Here is a 20,272-nt window from a genome sequence, read left to right on the forward strand (position 1 = left end):
TGGATCTGCACCCTCCCCCGAGTCTAGCCAGGAGGCTTCTTGCCCTGTTCAAATTGTTACAAAGTTCATCTAGAGATTTCCTTCCTCTTGTTTTATCCCCTGCTCCTTTGGTCACACTCCCAATGGATTCCTATAATGTCAGATGGGAATGGCCTGCTAGGGGGCATAGTGAACTCCCAGGGCCTTTCTGTGGCTTCCTCTACCTCTGTATTTGGCTCGGCCCTCTAAATTGAGTCAGCTCCAGGTAAAGTCAGAAACTTCTCAAGCAAACAGACCTTCAGCTTCTCCAGTGTGGGTGTGTGTTTGGGAGAGGATGATTTCCTTTTCCCACTTCCACAGCTGGGGCACTCACAGTATCTGGGGTGTCTCCCAGGTCCTGCAAGAGCGGTTTACTTCCTTCAAAGGGTCTGTGGGTCCTCTCAGGATTGCTGGTTTGTTCTTACCATCGATCTAGAGCTAAAATTCACAATGCGAGCTTCTGCATGCTGCTCTGTCCAGAGTTGCAATCCAGTCCTGTCTCCCATCCACCATGATAATCAAAAGCTCCTTCTGCTTTTTGTACATTGATTTTGTACCCTGAATCTTTGCTGAAGTTATCAAATTCAGGATCCTTTGGACAGAGACTATAAGGTTTTCTAAGTATAGTATTATAGCATCTGCTAAGAGAGATAGTTTAAACTCCTCTCTTCCTATTTAGATTTTATTTATCTTTCCTGATTTCTCTGGCTAGGACTTCTAGTACTATGTTGAATAGGAGCGGTGAGACTTGGCATCCTTGTCTTGTTCCGGGACTCAAGGAGAATGCCTCCAGTTGTTGCCCATTCAGTATGATGCGTACTGTGGGTTTGTCATAGATGGCCCTTATTATCATGAGGTATGTTCCTTTAATGACTAGGTTGTTGTTACTGATTTTGCTTATCTGTGTTCTCTTGGAGCTCAGTGATCTTCTTTAGGATGACTATTTTAACTTCCCTGTCAGGTAGTTTATAGATTTCCAAGTCCTTTTTGTCAGTTACCAGAGCTTTATTTTATTCCTTTGGTGCTGTCATTTTCTCCTGATTCTTCATGATCTTTGAATCCTCACATTGTTGTCTGTACTTTTGGAGAAGCATTTACATATTCCAGTCTTTATAGACTGGCTTCAGCAGTGAAAGTCCTTCATCATTAAATCTAGTCAAAGACTCTGGGAAAGCCAATTGGCAAGGTCTACAGGCTAGCCATTTGGCAGGGTCCTTTAATGGTCCCAGTGCTAGGATCCACAGTGGGGCAAGCCCACCACTAGGGTTTGCAAGCTGACTACTGGGATCTGTGCTGTGGTTGAGAGCCTGCACGTTTTTTTGTTGTTGTTCTTAGCTACTTCCATGTGATTTAGATGTGTTGATTACCTCAGTGTTCTAGGTGAGCGATTACTTGTGTGTCTCTCAAGTAATGAGTCTAAATGCTGGGGATGTCCTAAACACACTTTCATCTATCTCCCATGGGAGAGCTCACAGGCCAAGATGATCTCTCTTGACATCGGGCTGTGCCAGCTTGGGAGAGGTGTAATGCAGGTAAAGTAAAACTGTTCTTCTTAGCCTTTCAATGCATTTTAACCATTTCTGTGGTCCACCCTGCTGCAACCTCTACCCTGAATTCCAGAGCTTTGATAAAATATTGCATCTATGGATGGTTATTAAATCATTGTTTCTGTTGCTGAAAAAGGTTAGGACCTCTTTAGTTCCCCCTCTTTCTTACTTCTTTCCTGTTTTGTTCATTTGTTTTATAATCTGTGTATTTGCTTATTTATTATTTATCAATAATTCTTACTTATTACCTCCCCAAATTTTACCTCCAGTCCAGTCTTTCTTTTCTTCTCTTGGATTTAAACATATGCATTTCTTAGATTTAAACATAAAATCACTTTCACACTCCAAATTTGATGTCTTTTTTCTTTCCTTGTTGTTCTTTTCATCTGTTCTTTTTCACATACTACAGTATGGACAAATCCTTCTAGACCATCTTCTAATTTTAAAAAAGTCTTCCAGCAGTGTGTAGTCCACTATCAAATCCACTCATTGAGATCTCATTTTCATTTTTTTATGTCTACAAGTTCTAATTGAATTTACATTTTTTATTTTAAATTTCTGAATATATTTCACCCTTAATTTTATTCCTTTAAACATAGTAAGTATAGTTTCACAATTTTTGTCTATTAATATCGATACAAAATGTCTTTGTGGGTTTTTTTTCTGTCTATTGCTTTTATTGTTTTGTTTTTTTGTTTATGGTATCTTATTTCTTTGAGTGTCTTACCATGTTTTATTGGGTAAAAATATTTTTACTTCAAAATTACTTGTATAGCTCACTTGAAGCATAGGACAAACGTACTGTTCTTTACAAAATAAATCCATTTGCTTCTCACATGTGTTGGTCAATACAGTCAACAATCATTTTAAATTGAGGTTAACTCACAGGTTTTCAGGATCATGGAGACTATATGAACTTAGGCTGTAGAACCTCACATGGTAGAGTTTACTCTTACCCTGAGGGTGTATTAATGACATCCACAATTTAGGAAGAATCTTCTATTTCATTCCTCTAACTATGCAAGCTTGTTTATCCTTCTTATTCAACAAGGTCATCGAAAATAAAGTCCCAATTTCCCCAAATCAGCATATGCTCTCAAAGCAAAAGCAGTATTTTACTCTCATTTAACTTTCTGGATTTCTATTTTTACATTAATTTTGACCTAGTAATTTTTTTACCATCTTGTTAGTTCTTCCATGTAGACATATCCATGAAATGCATATGTTTAAATCTAAGAGAAGAAAAGAAAGACTGGACTGGAGGTAGAATTTGGGGAGGTAAGAAGAATTATTGATAAATAATAAATAAGCAAATACACAAATTACAAAACAAATGAACATAACAGGAAGTAAGAAAGAGGGGGAACTAAAGAGGTCCTAACCTTTGAAAGATTTTACCTTTTACAGTTTATCAAAAAATTTTGGCTGTTTTCATAGTTAGAGTTTGTCAAAATTATATAAACAGCCATTATCGGAAACCAGAAGCCTAGGCTGGCAAATTTCTGTGGGGTATTTGTTAACGTATTCATGAAACAAACTTTTATTGAGCACCAGGGATCTACTATGCATTCTGTTGGTCATGGAGAAATTAGACTGTGGCCCTAGCAAAAATAAGTTTATAATCAAGGGCTTACTGTGCAATTCAAACCCCTCTGCCCTCCTGTTATAATACATGATATCAAGAAAGATAAGACAAAATAGAAAAAGATCAGAGGAGCAGTAGAGTTGTGTTTCAGACCATAGGCTATGAAATCCTGTCACTACTCTTACTAGCTATCTAACTTTGGGCAACTTGCCAATTCTCTCTATGCCTCAGAATCCTCACTTATAAAATTGAGATAATTATAGTAACCACCTTATTAGGTTTCTGTGGAGATTAAATTAATTAATACATATAAAGCTCTTGGAATATACATAATCTACTTAAGCAGTCAAAAATGTTAGTTATTTTTATTATATTCTGTGCAGTACAGTGCCAACTAATTCTACAGTACTTTCTATTTAAGCTTTTTCAACACTACTTTTTAAAAAATCATTGACTTTATGTAGCCTCTATCTAGACATACACTCCAGGCATTAATCAGCATGTATTTTGTTTATTGCCCCCATTTGGCATCAGGCAGTGGGGTTCACCTGGTTCTAAACTAAATATGCCAAATGTATTTTATTATCCTCTTATTTGGACCTCAGGTGGAGAGGGCTGAATAGTCATACTAATTAGTTCACAACACAGGTGTCGAGGGTTGACTAATTGTACTAATTAGCTCATACACACCATCCTTATTGGTCCATGCAAGCTCTCTCCCGTGTTATTTATTTACATATTCCCTTTTACCACCCTTCGTCATTTCTAGTCTCCCTTCCCCAAGCAACTAATCTAGAGCATTTTTGTATCTCCTTGAATTTATGTGAACACTTGTGAATGCTTATTGGTGTATGTGAAATGTGTCAAATTTATAGCAATTTAAGTAAACTCCAAAGTGCACATTCAAATCCTTTTCCAATGCCATGCACAATAAACACTTCACAATAGCCTCACAAACACAAATACTGTTTGAGTTATTTACCCAGTCAATCAAGCCAGAAAATTCAGATGTTATTTCCCCAACTCTCTCCTCTCTCTCAACCAAACCCTACCAATTTTACCTTAGAAATATCTGCCAAATTCATGTCCTTCTCTCATTTCCACAGCTATTGAATTATTTCAAGCCCTCATCAATTTATTTCCTTACAACTGCATCAGTGTCATGTCTCCCTTGCCAAAGCTGACCTTCACATTGCCACCAGAGTAATTTTGTCAAGTAAAATTAATTAAAAACAGATCGTGATTCTGACTTAATCAATAATGTCCAGTAAACCCCCCACTGCCCACAGGAAAAATTCTAAGCTCTGGGTAGGGCTTTAAAAATAATTTACATATTTTGGTGCCAGGATGGCTGACTAGAAATAGCTAGTTAGTGTGTGCTACTCTCTCAGAGAGGAAACAGAACAACAAGTAAACAATAGCTCCTCAAGTGGATCATTCAGGAAGCCATGTTGTGATTCATCAAGGAAGCAATGGTGATCCATGGAGAGCAGAGGAACAAGGCAGGGGAGTCGTTCACCCATCACTGGCATGAAGCCAAACGAGGCTCCTCAACACAAGAAACAGGTAAGTAAATGAGAGACCCCAAGGACTCACATTTCCCCAGTGGACCTTGCAATCCTGGACATGGGAGATTCCCCTGCCCTGCTTCCCCCTGGGGTATTCAGAGTGACATAAAGAGTTGCATGGGACCTGGGCAGAGCCAGTGCTCCAGACCACATGGAGCCTCAAAGCCCTTGGATCCCTGAGCACCCTGGCACCAGCAGCCCCCACTGGCTACAAACAAAGACAGGCTTTATTGCACATCCACAGGATAACGGCTGCATCCATGGTGGTGCAGACAGATTGTAAACCTTGCCTCCTCTGCACCTCACACCAAGCAAACGCCACTGGCCTGGGGCCCAAGTGTAGCCACTGCACCCCTGCCTGAGCACTCTAGCCAGTTGAGACTCTCCATTTCTCTGGAATGGAGCTCCAAAGGTTGACAGGCCCACTGCAATTGCCACTGCTGCAGCCTCTGCCCCTACTGCCCTCAGGCTGCGGAGGGACTGAAGAGTCCAAGAACGGTCTCAGACCTCCAGGACACTGCATTACCTTATAGAAAACTGGCCAGACTCTTTTCCACATGAGTCCTTGCTGCTGCTACTCCTCACTGGACAGGTCCTCCAGACCTGGGTCCCTAGTGCAGCTGCCCTGTCTCCACCTGATTATTTAAGTTGGTGGTGGCTCTGCCTTTCTCTCAGGTGGAATTTCCAGAGACAATAGACGATCTCTGCCATTGCCATTGCAGCCGTACCTGCCCTTGTTGTCTTTGTGCTGGGGAGCAAAGACCCTGATCACTTCACTCACACTCCAACACCATGCAGCCACCCTATGGAGAGGAGGCCACTCTCTCTTCTTGTGAGCCCCTGATTCCCTGCTCTTTGCCAAGCACGGTGTATTAGTCCATTTTCACACTGCTATAAGAAACTTCCCTGAGACTGGGTAATTTATAAAGAAAAGAGTTTTAATTGACTCACAGTTCCACATGGCTGGGGAGACGCCAGGAAACTTAAAATTATGGCAGAAGGTGAAGGAGAGGCAAGTACCTTCTTCACAAAGTGGCAGGAAAGAAAGAAGAGTGAAGGAGGAACTTCCAAACACTTATAAAACCGTAAGATTTCATGAGAACTCACTATTAAGAGAACAGCATGGGGGAAACTTCCCCCATGATCCAATCATCTCCCTCCTTCAACGCATGGGGATTACAGCTCCCTCTCCACACACATGGAGATTATAATTCGAGATGTGGTATGGATGGGGACACAGAGCCAAACCATATTACAGGGCCTCATTTTAGGCCCACAGTGCAGCCACCCCAACTCCAGCTGAACATTCCCATTGGCAATGGCTCTGTATCTTTCTGGGGTGGAGTTGTCAGAGGTAACTGGCAGCCCCTTTGTTATTGCTGCTGCAATGGTAACTGCCCCTGTTGCCACCAGGCTGGAGAAGAAACACAAAGCCTGAGTGCTCTACTGGCACTTCCAGCATGCCGTAGCCACCCTCGAGAGAGGAAGCCAGACTATCTTCCCTGACAGCTCCCTGACTGTCCCACCCCACCCCACCCCACCCCACCCCACCCCACCCCACCCCACACTCTCTGCCAGGCAGGGCTCCCTGGCTTGGACCTGCAATGTGCCTGCCCCAACCATGGGAGATTATTCTAATTAGCAGCAGCTCTTTTTCTCTGAGGTGGAGGTCCCAGAGACCAATGACAAGCCCTCTGCCATTGCCACTGCCAAAGTCCCTGCCCCTGTTGCTCCAAAGCTGTGGAGCTAACAGAAATCCAAAGTTCACTCAAGGTCTGCAGTGCACAGCTCAGGAAGACCAAGCTGAGACCTTGGATTCACAAAAATAACTGAAAAGCTAAAAGGACAAAATAGCCATTTAAGAAATAACTAAACTGATCTGATAAAGCTGAAACATACGCTATAAGAACTTTCAGGCACAGTGACTCATGCCTGCAATCCCAAGACTTTGGGAGGTCGAGGTGGGGGGATCACCTGAGTTCAGGAGTTCAAGACCAGTCCTGACAAACATGGAGAAACCCTGTCTCTACCAAAAATACAAAAATTAGCCAGGCATGGTGGCGTGCACCCGTAGTCCCAGTTACTTACAGGAGAATCGCTTTAACCTGGAAGGCTGCAGTGAGCCGAGATCACGCCATTGCATTCCAGCCTGGGCAACAGAGCAAGATTCTGCCTTAAAAAAAAAAAAAAAAAAAAAAAAAAAAAAAAACCTTTATCATACAATAAGAAGTATGAAGAGTTGAATGAATAGACCAAGCTGAGGAAAGAATCCCAGAACTCAAAAAAATAGTTCTTTGAATCAACTCAGACAAAAATAAAGAAAAAAATAGAAAAGAATGAATAAAACCTCCAGGAAATATGGGATTATAAAGAGGCCAAACTTATGACTCATATGCATCCCTAAAAGAGAGCAAGCAACTTGGAAAACATATTTGAGAATATGGTCCAAGAAAATTTTTCTAATCTTGCTGGAGAGGTCAACATTAAAATTCAGTAAATTCACAGAACCACTAAAAGACACTATGTAAGTAAACAATTTCCATGATGCACAGTCAAATAATTCTCCATGCCAACAACAAAGAAAAAATATTAAAGGCAACTAGAGAGAAGGGGCAGGCAACCTAAAAAGGAAACCTCATCAGACTAATAGCGGACCTTTCAGCAAAAACCAAGCCAGAAGAGACTGAGGGCCTATTTGCAGCATCCCTGAAGAAAAAAAATTCCAACCAAGAATTTCACATTCAGTCAAATTAAGCTCCATAGGTGAAAAAGAAATATTTTCAGACAAGCAAATGCTAAGAGAATTTCTCATAGCCACATCTGCCCTATGAGAGGTCCTCAAGGGTGTGCAAAACATGGAAATGAAAGAACATTAATGGCTACCACAAAAACACACTTAAGTACCTAGATTACTGACACTATAAAGCAACTACACAATCAATCTACATAACAACCAGCTAACAACATGATGAAAAGATCAAATCTACACATATCAACATTAATCTTTAGTGAAAACAGGCTGAATTCCCCCATTTAAAAGGAGCAGAGTGGCAAGTTGTATAGAAAAGCAAGACCCAACTGTATACTGCCTTCAAGATATCTATTTCACATGCAATGACACCCGTAGTCTCAAAATAAAGAAATGGATAAAGATCTATCTAGCAAATAAAAAAGAAAGAAAAAGCGAGGTTGCTATTCTTATTTCAGACAAAACAGTCTTTAAACCAGCAATGAGCAGAAAGGACAAGGAGAGGCATTACATAATAATAAAGGGTTCAATTCAGCAACAAAACTTAACAATTCTAAGTATACATGTACCCAACACAAGAGCACCCAGAGTCATAAAACAAGTTCTTAGAGAACTACAAAGAGACTTAAATAGCCACACAATAATAGTGGGAGACTTCAACACCCCACTGACAGACAAATCACTGAGGCAGAATTCTGAAAAAGACATTCAGGACCTAAACCCAGCACTTGACTCAATACATCAAACCTACATCAATAGAACACTCCACTCAAAAACAACATAATACACATTATTCTCATCTGCAAGATGACATATACTCCAAAATCGACCACACAGTTAGGGCATGAAGCAATTCTCAACAAATACAAAACACCCAAGATTATACCAACCACACTTTCAAACCACAGTGCAATGAAAATAGAAATCAATACCAAGAAAATCCCTCAAAACCATACAATCACATGGAAATTAAGAAATCTGCTCCTGAATGACTTTGGGGTAAACAATAAAATTAAGGAAGAAATACAAAAACACTTTGAAACTAATGAAAACAAAGCAACAACTTACCAGAATCTTTGGGACACAGCTAAAGCAATGTTAACAGGAAAGTTCATAGTGCTAAGTGCCCATATCAGAAAATTAGAAAAATACCAAATTAACCACCTAACATCACATCTAAAGGAACTAGAAAAACAAGAGCAAATCAACCTCAAAGTTAGAAGAAGAAAATAACCAAAATCAGAGCTGAACTCAGTGAAATAGAGATGAGAATCACCATATAAAACATCAAAAAAACAGAAGCTGGTTTTTAAATAATACTTCTGAAGTAATAAATACATTAGTGGACCACTAGCTACACTGATAGAAAATAAATTTAAGAAAATCAAAATTATATCAAGTACTCTCTCAAACCACAGTGGAATAAAATTGGAAATCAACTGCAAAGGAACCCTCAAAACCATGCAAATACACGGAAATTAAATAATCTTCTCCTGAATGATCTCTGGGTCAACAATGAAATCAAAATGGAAATTAAAAAATACTTTGAACAACAATAGTGACACAATCTATCAAAACCTCTGGGAAATGGCAAAGGTGGTGCTAACAGGAAAGTTCATAGCATTAAATGTCTACATCAAAGAGTCTGAAAGAGCAGAAATGGACAATCTAAGGTCACACCTCAAGGAATTAGAGAAATAAAAACAAATCAAACCCAAACCCAGAAGAAGAAAAGAAATAACAAAGATCAGAGCAGAACTAAATGAAATTGAAACAAAAAATCAAATACAAAAAATAAATTAAACAAAAAGTTGGTTCTTTTAAAAGACAAATAAAATTGATAGACCATTAGTGAGATTAACCAAGAAAAGAGGAGAGAAGATCCAAATAAGCTCAATCAGAAATAAAATGGGAAATGTTACAACTAATATCACAGAAATATTATACAAAAGGCCATTCAAGGCTACTATGAACACCTTTACAGGCATAAACTAGAAAACCTAGAGAAGATGGATAAATTCCTGGACATATACAACCCTCCTAGATTAAATCAGGAAGAAATAAGAACTCTGAATAGACCAACAAGCAGCAAGATTGAAATGTCAATAAAAACAATTGCCAACAACAAAAAAAGTCCAGAACCAGACAGATTCACAGCTGAATTTTATCAGACATTCAAAAAAGAATTGGTACCAGTCCTAATGACACTATTCTACAAAGAAAGAGGGAATCCTCCCTAAATCATTCTATGAAGACAGTATCACTTTATTATCAAAACCAGGAAAGAACATAACAAAAAAAGAAAACTACAGACCAATAACTCTGGTGAATATAAATGCAAAACTTCTTAGCAAAATACCGGCTAACTATATCCAACAGTGTATCAAAAAGATAATCCACCATGATCAAGTGGGTTTTATACTAGGAATGCAGGAATGTTTTATCAAACACAAGTCAGTAAGTGTGATACACCACATAAACAGAATTAAAGATGAAAATTACATGATCATCTCAATAGATGCAGAACAAACATTTGACAAAATCCAGCATCCCTTTATGATTAAAACCCTCAGCAAAATCGGCATAGAAGGGTCATTCCTTAAGGTAATAAAGGCCATCTATGGCAAACTCACAGCTAATATTCTACTAAACAGGGAAAAGTTCAAAGCATTCCCCCTGAGAATTGGAACAAGACAAAAATGCCCACTTTCACCATTTCTATTCAACCTGGTACTGGAAGTCCTAGCTGGAGCAATCAGACAAAAGAAAGAAATAAAGGGCAGCCAAATCGGTAAAGAGGAAGTCAAAGTGTCACTGTTTGCTGATATGATTGTATACCTACAAACTCGCAATTCTCATCAAAATACCACCATCATTCTTCACAGAACTAGGAAAAACAATCCTAAAATTCATATGAAACCAAAAATAAGCCCGCATAGCCAAAGCAAAACTAAGCAAAAAGAACAAGTCTGGAGGCATCACATTACCTTACTTCAAATACCAACAGTCACTGGTATTTTTATACCAGCTGTTTTGGTACAAAAATAGGCACATAGAACAATGGAACAGAATAGAGAAGCCTGAAATAAAGCCAAATACTTACAGCCAATTGATGTTCTACAAAGCAAACAAAACAAAGTGGGGAAACGACACCCTTTTCAACAAATGGTGCTTGTGCTCTTTGGCAAGCCACAAGTAGAAGAATGAAACTGGATCCTCATCTCTTACTTTACACAAAAATCAACTCAAAGTGGATCAAGGACTTAAACCTAAAACCTAAAACCATAAATAATCTAGAGGATAGCATCGGAAAAAGTCTTCTAGACACTGGCTTAGGCAAGGAGTTCATGATCAAGAACCCAAAAACAAATGCAACAAAAACAAAAATAAATACATGAGACTTAATTAAACTAAAAATGCTTCTGCACAGTAAAAGAACCATCATCACAGACAACCCAAAGAATGGGAGAAAATCTTCACAATCTACACATCTGACAAAGGACTAATATCCAGAATCTACAAGGAACTCAAATAAGGAGGAAAGAAACAACCTGGTATTGGAAGTCCTAGCTGGAGCAATCAGACAAAAGAAATCCCAAAAGCAATCCCATCAAAAAGCATCATACTAAGGACATAAATAGACAGTTCTCTAAAGACATACAAATAGCCAACAAATATATGAAAAAAATGTTCAACATCATTAATGATCAGGGAAATGCAAATAAAACCACAATGTGATACCACCTTACTCCTGCAATAATGGCCATAATCAAAAAACAATACATGTTGGCATGGATATGGTGAAAAGGGAATACTTGTACATTGCTGATGGGAATGTAAGCTAGTACAACCACTATGGAAAACAGTATGGAGATTCCTTAAAGAACTAAAAGTAGAAATACCACTTGATCCAGCAATCCCACTACAGAGTATCTGTCTACCCAGAGGAAAAGAAATCATCATATGAAAAAGATACTTGTACACACAGGTTTATAGCAGCACAATTTGCAATTGCCAAAATATGGAACCAGTCCAAATGCCCATCAATCAATGAGTGGGTAAAGAAAATGTGTCTTATATATACCGTGGACTACTACTCGGCCATAAAAGTGAATTAAAAAATGGCATTTGCAGCAACCTGGATGGAACTGGAGACCATTATTCTAAGTGAAGTAACTCAGGATTGGAAAACCAAACATTGTATGTTCTCCCTCATTAGTGAGAGCTAAGTTATAAGGACAGAAAGGCCTAAGAATGATTTAGTGGACTTTGAGGACTTGGGGAAAAGGGTGGGAAGGTGGTGAGGGATAAAAGACCACACATTGGTTACAGTGTACACTGCTCAGGTTATGTGTTCACTAAAATCTCAGAAAGCACCATTAAATAACTCACTTACGTAATCAAACACTACTTGTTCTCCAAAACCCTACTGAAATTAGAAAAGTAAACATTTATAATGCTAAACTTATTAAACATAAAAAAAATCATTGAGGAAGGATTCCACCCTACTCATTCTATAAGGTCAACATCATGCTGATAGCAAAATGTGGCAGAGACAGAATGATAAAAGACAACTTTTGGCCAACCTCTCTGATGAACATAGATGCAAAAACCTCAACAAAATACTAGTAAACCAAATCCAGCAGCCCATGAAAAGGTGAATCCAATATAATCAAGTAGGTTTATTCCTAGGATGTAATGTTGGTTTGACATACACAAATCAATAAATGTGGTTCATTACATAAACAAAACTAAAAACAAAAACCACACGATCATCTCAATAGATGCAGAAAAGGATTTTGATAAAACTCAATATCCCTTCATGTAAAAAACTCACTACAAACTTGGCATTGAATAAACATATTCCAAAACAACAAAAGCCATCTATGACAGATCTACAGCCAACATAATACTGAATGGTCAAAATCTAGGAACATTCCCCCTTGAAACCCAGCACAAGACAAGGATGCTCATTTTCGCCACTTCTATTCAGCATAGTACTGAAGTTCTAGCCAGAGCAAGTAGGCAAGATAAAGTAATAAAGGACATCAAAATAGGAAGAGAGGAAGTCAAACTATTTCTCTTTCCAGATGATATACTTCTATACCAAAAAATGCTACAGTCACTGGCTCCTAGATCAGATAACTTCAGAAAAGGCTCAGCATACAAATTTGATGAGCAAATATTAGTAAAATTTCTTTTTTTTTTTTTTTTTTTTTTTTTGAGACCGAGTCTTGCTCTGTCACCCAGGCTGGAGTGCAGTGGTACAATCTCAGCTCACTGCAAGCTCTGCCTCCTGGGTTCACACCATTCTCCTGCCTCAGCCACCTAAGTAGCTGGGACTACAGGCACCCACCACCACGCCCAGCTAATTTCTTTTTGTATTTTGAGTAGAGACAAGGTTTCACTGTGTTAACCAAGAAGGTCTCAATCTCCTGACCTGGTGATCCACTTGCTTTGGCCTCCCAAACTGCTGGGATTACAGGAGTGAGCCACCACGCCTGGCCAATATTAGTTAAATTTCTATACACAAATAACATCCAAGCTGAAAACCAAATCAAGAACATAATCTCATTCACAGTAACCACAAAAAGAATCAAATATCTACAAATACAGGTAACTGGCAAGGTGAAAGACGTCTACAAGAATTACAAACACTGCTGGAAGAAATCAGAAATGACACAAATAGAAAAACATTTTATGCTCATGGATAGGAAGACTCAACATTGTTAAAATGGCCATACTGCCCAAAGCAATTTACAGATTCAATGCTATTCCTATCAAACTACCAAAGACAATTTTTTACAGACTTACAAATAATCATTATAAAACTCATATGGAACTATAAAAGATCCTGAGTAGCCAAAACAGCCCAAAGCAAAAACACAACAAAACAAAAATAAAGCCAGAGGCATCACACTACCTGACGTCAAACTACACTATGAGGCTACAGTAACTAAAACAGCATGGTACTGATACTAAAACAGTCACATAACACAATGGAACATGTTAGACAACATAAAAATAAAACCACCCACATACAACCATCTAATCTTCAACAAAGCCAACAATAACACACACACAAAATAGGGGAAAGGACTCCCTATTCAGTAAATGGTGTGAGGATAACTTGGTAGTCATACGTAGAAGACCGAAATTTGACTCTTACGATTCACCATATACAAACATCAACTCAAGATGGATTAAACACTTTAATGTAAAACCCTAATACTCTAAAAATGCTAGAAGAAAATGTAGGAAGTAACATTTGGACTTCTGACTCCAAAAGCAATCGCAACCAAAACAAAAATTGGCAAGTGTGACCTTATTAAACTAAAAAGTCTATGCACAGCAACAGAAATGATCAACAGACAGCCTACAGAATGGGAGAAAATATTCACAATCTATACATCCAACAAAGGTCTAACATCCAGAAACTGTCAGGTCTCCGAGCCAAAGCTAAGCCATCATATCCCCTGTGACTTGCACGTACACATCCAGATGGCCGGTTCCTGCCTTAACTGATGACATTACCTTGTGAAATTCCTTTTCCTGGCTCATCCTGGCTCAAAAGCTCCCCCACTGAGCACCTTGTGACCGCCCACCCCTGCCTGCCAGAGAACAAGCCCCTTTGTAATTTTCCTTTACCTACCCAAATCCTATAAAACGGCCCCACTCCATCTCCCTTCACTGACTCTCTTTTCAGACTCAGCCTGCCTGCACCCAGGTGATTAAAAAGCTTTACTGCTCACACAACGCCTGTTTGGTAGTCTCTTCACATGGACACGCATGACATTTTGGTGCCATGACTCGGATCAGGGGAACTCCCTTGGGAAATGAATCCCCTGTCCTCCTGCTCTTTGCTCCATGAGAAAGATCCACCTACGACCTCAGGTCCTCAGACCAACCAGCCCAAGGAACATCTCAGCAATTATAAATCTGGTAAGCAGCCTCTTTTTACTCTCTTCTGCAACCTCTCTCACTATCCCTCAACCTCTTGCTCCTTTCAATCTTGACACCACACTTCAATCTTTCCCTTCTCCTAACTTCAGTTCCTTTTCCTTTTCTGGTAGAGACAAAGGAGACGCGTTTTATCTGTGGACCCAAAACTCCGGCGCCAGTCACGGATTCGGGAAGACAGTCTTCCCTTTGTGTTTAATCACGCAGGGACACCTGCCTGATTATTTATCCATGTTTCAGAGGCGTCTGACCACGCAGGGACATCTGCCTTGGTCCTTCACCCTTAGCGGCAAGTACCACTTTTCTGGGGCAGGGGTGGAACCCCCGACCCCTTCTCTCCCTGTCTCTATGCCGTCTCTGCTTTTCTGGGGGGCAAGAACCCCCCGACCCCTTCTTCACTTTTCTGGGGGGCAAGAACACCCCGACACCTTATTTCTGCACCCAGACCCTTTATCTCTGTATCTCTACCCCTTTCCCGCTTTTCTGGAGGGCAAGAACCCCCTGACCCCTTATCTCCATGTCTCTACCTTCTCTTTTCTCTGGGCTTGCCTCCTTCACTATGGGCAACCTTCCACCCTCCATTCCTCCCATTCCTCCTTCTTCTCCCTTAGCCCATGTTCTCAAGAACTTAAAACCTCTTCAACTCACACCTGACCTAAAACCTAATGCCTTATTTTCTTCTACAATGCCACTTGACCCCAGTACAAACTCGACAGTAGTTCCAAATAGCCAGAAAATGGCACTTTCGATTTTTCCATCCTACAAGATCTAAATAATTCTTGTTGTAAAATGGGCAAACAGTCTGAGGTGCCTGACGTCCAGGCATTCTTTTGCACGTTGGTCCCTCGCTAGTCTCTGTTCCCAATGCAACTCATCTCAAATCTTCCTTCTTTCCCTACCCCAAGTGTCCCTGAGTCTTTCTAATCTTCCTTTCCTACAGACCCATCTGACCTCTCCCCTGCTCGCCAGGCTGAGCTAGGTCCCAATTTTTCCTCAGCCTCTGCTCCCCCACCCTATAATCCTTTTATCACCTCCCCTCCTCACACCCGGTCAGGCTTACAGTTTCGTTCTGCAACTAGCCATCCCCGACCTGCCCAGCTATTTCCTCTTAAAAAGGTGACTGGAGCTAAAGACACAGTCAAGGTTAATGCTCCTTTTTCTTTATCTGACCTCTCTCAAATCAGTCAGCATTTAGGCTCTTTTCCATCAAATATGAAAAACCCAGCCCAGTTCATGGCTCGTTTGGCAGCAACCCTGAGACACTTTACAGCCCTAGACCCTAAAAGGTCAAAAGGCCGTCTTATTCTCAATATACATTTTATTATCCAATCCGCTCCCAACATTAAATAAAACCCCTAAAATTAAATTCCAGCCCTCAAACCCCACAACAGGACTTAATTAACCTCGCCTTCAAGGTGTACAATAATAAAGAAGAGGCAGTTGAGTAGCAATGTATTTCTGTGTTGCAATTCCTTGCCTCTACTGTGAGAGAAACCCCAGCCACATCTCCAGCACACAAGAACTCCAAACGCCTGAAGCGCAGCTGCCAGGGGTTCCTCCAGAACCTCCTCCCCCAGGAGCTTGCTACAAGTGCTGGAAATCTGGCCACTAGGCCAAGGAATGTCCACAGCCCAGGATTCCTCCTAAGCCACGTCCCATCTGTGCGAGACCCCACTGAAAATCGGACTGTTCAACTCACCTGGCAGCCACTTCCACAGCCCCCAGAACTCTGGCCCAAGGCTCTCTGACTGACTCCTTCCCAGATCTTCTCGGCTTAGCAGCTGAAGACTGACATTGCCTGATTGCCTCGGAAGTCTACAGGACCATCACAGACGCTCTAGGTAACTCTCACAGTGGAAGGTAAGTCCGTCCCCTTCTTAATCAATATGGAGGCTACCCACTCCACATTACCTTCTTTTCAAAGGCCTGTTTCCCTTGCCTCCATAACTGTTGTAGGTATTGATGGCCAGGTTTCTAAACCTCTTAAAACTCCCCAACTCTGGTGCCAACTTTGACAACATTCTTTAATGCACTCCTTTTTAGTTATCCCCACCTGCCCAGTTCTCTTATTAGGCCAAGACATTCTAACTAAATTATCTCCTTCCCTGATTATTCCTGGGCTACAGCCACACCTCACTGCCAGCTTTTCCCCCAGTTCAAAGCCTCCTTCGCATCCTCCCCTTGTATTTCCCCACCTTAACCCACAAGTATAGAACACCTCTACTCCCTCTATGGCGACTGATCATGCACCCCTCACCATCTCATTAAAACTTAATCACCCTTACCCCAGTCAATGCCAATATCCCATCCCACAGCATGCTTTAAAAGGATTAAAGCCTGTTATCACTCACCTGTTAGAGTATGGCCTTTTAAAGCTTGTAAATGCCCCTTACAATTCCCCCATTTTACCTAAAACCAGACAAGACTTGCAAGTTAGTTCAGGATCTGTGCCCTTATCAACCAAACTGTTTCGCCTATCCACCCCGTGGTGTCAAACCCATATACTCTCCTATCCTCAATACCTCCCTCCACAGCCCATTATTCTGTTCTAGATCTCAAACATGCTTTCTTTACTATTTCTTTACAGCTTTCATCCCAGTCTCTCTTCGCTTTCACTTGGACTGACCCTGACACTCATCAGGCTCAGCAAATTACCTAAGCTGTACGGCCACAGGGCTTCACAGACAGCCCCCATTACTTCAGTCAAGCCCAGATTTCTTCCTCATCTGTTACCTATCTCGACATAATTATCATAAAAACACACGTGCTTTCCCTGCTGATTGTGTCTGCCTAATCTCCCAAACCCCAATCCCTTCTACAAAACAACTCCTTTCTTTCCTAGGCATGGTTAGTGCGGTCAGAATTCTACACAGGAGCCCAGACCACGTCCTGTAGCCTTTCTGTTCAAACAACTTGGCCTTACTGTTTTAGCCTAGCCCTCATGTCTGCGTGCAGCGGCTGCTGTTGCTTTAAAACTGTTAAGAGGCCCCACAAGTCACAAACTACGCTCAAATCACTCTCTACAGTTCTCATAACTTCCAAAATCTATTTTCTTCCCCCCATCATCGCTCAGGATAACGCTTATGCTGATAAGGTAGCTAAAAAAGCAACCATCAAAAGGCATCAGATCCCATCACTCAGGACAATGCTTACGCTGGTAAGTTAGCTAAAAAAGCAGCTAGCATTCCAACTTCTATCCCTCACGGCAGTTTTCCTCCTTCACATGGTCACTCCCACCTACTCCCCCGCTGAAACTTCCACCTATCAATCTCTTCCCACACAAGGCAAATGGTTCTTAGACCAAGGAAAATATCTCCTTCCAGACTCACAGGCCCATTCTATTCATAACCTCTTCCATCTAGGTTACAAGCCGCTAGCCTGTCTCTTAGAACTTCTCATTTCCTTTCCATCCTAGAAATCTATCCTCAAGGAAATCACTTCTCAGTGTTCCATCTGCTATTCTACTACTCCTCAGGAATTTCTCAGGCCCCCTCCCTTCCCTACACATCAAGCTCGGGGATTTGCCCCCACCCAGGACAGGCAAATTGACTTTACTCACATACCTCAAGTCAGGAAACTAAAATACCTCTTGGTCTGGTTAGATGCTTTCACTGGATAGGTAAAGGTCTTTCCTACAGGGTATAAAAAGGTCACTGCGGTCATTTCTTCCCTTCTGTCAGACATAATTCCTCGGGTTAGCCTTCCCACCTCTATACAGTCCAGTAGCAGACCAGCCTTTATTAGTCAAATCACCCAAGCAGTTTTTCAGGCTCTTGGTATTCAGTGAAACCTTTATATCCTTTACCGTCCTCAATCTTCAGGAAAAGCAGAACGAACTAATGATCTTTTAAAAACACACCTCACCAAGCTCAGTCACCAACTTAAAAAAGACTAGACAATATTTTTACCACTTTCCCTTCTCAGAATTCAGGCCTGTCCTCGGAATGCGACAGGTTCCAGCCCGTTTGAGCTCCTGCGTGGACACTCCTTTTTATTAGGTCCCAATCTTATTCCAGTCACCAGCCCAACTTGAACTACACCCCAAAAACTTAGAGTCTAAAAACTCACCAAGCAAGTAATTACGCTGAACCCCCTTAGGCTCTCTCTAATTAGATGTCCTAGGTCCTCCCAATTCCTAGTCCTTTAATACCTGTTTTTTCTCCTTCTCTTATTCAGACCTTGTATCTTCCTTCAATTCATACAAAACCACATCCAGGCCATCACCAATCATTCTATACGACAAATGCTCCTTCTAACCACCCCACAATATCGCCTCTTGCCACAAAAGCTTCCTTCAGCTTAATCTCTCCCACTCTAGGTTCCCATGCCCCCCTAATCCCACTTGAAGCAGCCCTGAGAAACATCACCTGTTATCTCTTCATATCACCCCCCAAAAATTTTTGCTGCCCCAACACTTCAACACTATTTTATTTTTCTTATTAATATAAGAAGACAGGAATGTCAGGCCTCTGAGCCAAAGCTAAACCATCACATCCCCTATGACCTGCACGTACACATCCAGATGGCCGGTTCCTGCCTTAACTGATGACATTCCACCACAAAAAAAGTGAAAATGGCTGTTCCTGCCTTAACTGATGACATTACCTGGTGAAATTCCTTTTCCTGGCTCATCCTGCCTCAAAAGCTCTCCCACTGAGCACCATGTGACCCCCCCCCCACCCCTGCCCTCTAGAGAACAACCCCCTTTGACTGTAATTTTCCTTGACCCACCCAAATCCTCTAAAACGGCTCCACCCCTATCTCCCTTCACTGACTCTCTTTTCGGACTCAGCCCACCTGCACCCAGGTGATTTAAAAGCTTTATTGCTCACACAAAGCCCGTTTGGTATTCTCTTCACACGGACACACATGACAGAACCTACAGGAAACTTAAAACAAATTTACAAGCAAAAAAGCCCCATGGAAAAAATGGACAAAGGACATGAACAGACACTTCTCAAAAAGAAGACATACATGCAGCCACCATGCACATGAGAAAATGCTCATTAATCATTAGAGAAATGAAAATCAACACAATAAGACACCACTTCACACCAGTCAGAATGGTGTGTTAAATTATTAAAAAGTCAAAAAATAATAGATGCTGATGAGGTTATGGAGAAAAAGGAATACTTATTCAGTGTTGGTGGGAATGCAAATTAGTGCAGCCACTGTGTAAAGTAGTTTGGAGATTTCTGAAAGGATGTAAAACAGAACTGCCATTTTACCCAGCAATCCCATTGCTGGATACATACCCAAAGGAATATAAATTGTTCTACCATAAAGAAACATTCATGCCTATGTTCTTCACAGCACTGCTCACAATAACAAATACATGGAATCAACCTAGATGCCCATTCATAGTAGACTAGATAAAGAAAATATGGTACATCAAAAAAAAAAGAAAATATGGTACGTATACACCATGGAATACCATGCAGCTGGAAAAAAAAAAAAATCAAATGTTGGGATCCACTCAGGATGGTGCAGAAATATTAAAGGGAAATATTAGGGAAAGTTATAGGGAATAGTCACAAACCTTTTTGGAAGGCCAAAAGGTTACATAGCTTGTAATAACTGAACAGGATGAAGGCAGCAGTTCTTACCTTAGAGCATTAGGTCATAGGGTAAATATTAGGGACATTAGAGGCTTCCCCAGTTAAGTCTGACTTACTCTACCTCCAATAACTAACCTTTCAGCCAGATGGCCCTCTCGGGGGTGGGAGGTCGACCAGGGAGATTGCCCCCTAATAGTACTTACTTTAGACCGCAGTACCTGAGTCACTCACAGAACTACTCTCTTATCCATGTTAATTACCTCTATTTGTGTTGACTCAAGCTTTTG

The sequence above is a fragment of the Rhinopithecus roxellana genome, chromosome 1, assembly GCF_007565055.1.
Source record: "Rhinopithecus roxellana isolate Shanxi Qingling chromosome 1, ASM756505v1, whole genome shotgun sequence".
Taxonomy (NCBI): domain Eukaryota; kingdom Metazoa; phylum Chordata; class Mammalia; order Primates; family Cercopithecidae; genus Rhinopithecus; species Rhinopithecus roxellana.